General features: G+C 44.1%; 1 non-coding gene across 1 annotated transcript; it reads left to right on the top strand.

The window, feature by feature from the left end:
• The first annotated feature begins 213 nt into the window (after positions 1 to 213).
• trnak-uuu (transfer RNA lysine (anticodon UUU)) lies at positions 214 to 286 on the top strand. The gene has a single exon. It is a non-coding gene; the product is annotated as a tRNA-Lys (tRNA).
• Positions 287 to 1,562: the final 1,276 nt, after the last annotated feature.

Here is a 1,562-nt window from a genome sequence, read left to right as displayed (position 1 = left end):
TGGCCCAGAGTGAGCTGATAGGGGGGGCTAGCTGTGGACAGTCATTGTCCCGTTTAATGTAGCCTCGTCAATGTCGAAACAAAACCCATGCCCTTGAACAGCACAGGATGCACAGTGAGACAGGGCCACTGAATCTGTATCCGATCCCGCTCTGACCTCCAGGTGGAGGAAAGACTAATCATTTTTTAATCAAAAGGATGACACATTTATAAGGCCTGGATAGCTCAGTCGGTAGAGCATCAGACTTTTAATCTGAGGGTCCAGGGTTCAAGTCCCTGTTCAGGCGAGTAAGGTTTTGGCTCTTAACACACCCAATCTCGTCTATACTTGGAAGCTGAGCAGCGTCGTACCTGGTTAGGACTTGGATGGGAGACTGTAAGATTTCTTTTTTGTATAATTTCCCCCCAGATTTCTGATTCTGATTCTGAAAACTACTTTACTAAAAACCCATCACAAAAAGTTCTTCTGTTTTCACTCCAACAGTAGCACCACACTACTGTGCACATTAGTGTCCATCAGCACTGACTGCTGACTATCTAAACCAGCCCAGCGAGCACCCTACAGAGTCTAGCGCTCTCAGGCTGACATAGTTTCCCCGTCACATAATGTTTAGCTCTACTGTCACATTTAGCGCCAAGATCTGGCTGATAACCTGGGGAAGCCAGGCGTTCTGCATCACAAAGGAAAAACTTGACAGATGGGGAACATTGCATGAGGTAAGGTGGGAATACCAGATAATGGTTACGTGGAGTGCCACCACAACATGTTAGTCTGCAGTAGGAATGTATTAGTTCCACTGGATTTCCACTGATGTTTTTAAGCAGATAGGCTCACCGTGAGTAATCAAGCAGGGGCTTGATGTCTTGCTCAAGGACACTTGGCTGTTACAGAGACTGACAGTGAGATCTCCTGGGTACAGGGACATCTCTTTACTCACTGCCCTGCCTTCTGTGCTTGTTGTTTCAGAATTGACTTTTAAAATGAAGCATCAGCCATTAAAAATAAAATCCTGCCACCTTTTACAAATGACTGCTAGCAAGGAGGCAGAGCACATTACGGCTGACTGTTACAGTTATGAGTCATTTTAGGGTGTTAAGAGTAATAATCATGACATTTCTGTTTTGCTACTCTCTGATGCCGACTAATGTAGCATAATGATTAAATGAAAACTATTACACCTGATGTTCTGAACAGCAGGTGCCCGTAAGGTCTCCCCATTAAAAACCCTGTGGTGTTCAGGAAGTGGTGCAATTTATGTGTCGGGACAGACAGAGAAGAAGAGTGCCACCCACTTAAAGTTCTCCAGTGGAAATACCAAGAAAAAGGACATTTGTGTTGTCTAACTGTTTGAAAGACAGATGATCCATAGGAAGTGCAGAGGAGGAAGATTACAGCACCAAAGACAGACAGAAGATGAATTAAACGCGACATCAGAGATGTGTTGATTCTGTATTGCACAACACCGGTCAACACAACACAATGCAGTTCAACAGCACTACAAACTACAGTTGAATCAACACCTCTATACAACCATTTCAACACAAACTGAACATAGGATTCAT

This window comes from Enoplosus armatus, chromosome 5 (assembly GCF_043641665.1).
Source record: "Enoplosus armatus isolate fEnoArm2 chromosome 5, fEnoArm2.hap1, whole genome shotgun sequence".
Classification (NCBI taxonomy): Eukaryota; Metazoa; Chordata; class Actinopteri; order Centrarchiformes; family Enoplosidae; genus Enoplosus; species Enoplosus armatus.
This window is presented reverse-complemented; position numbering and strand designations above follow the sequence as displayed.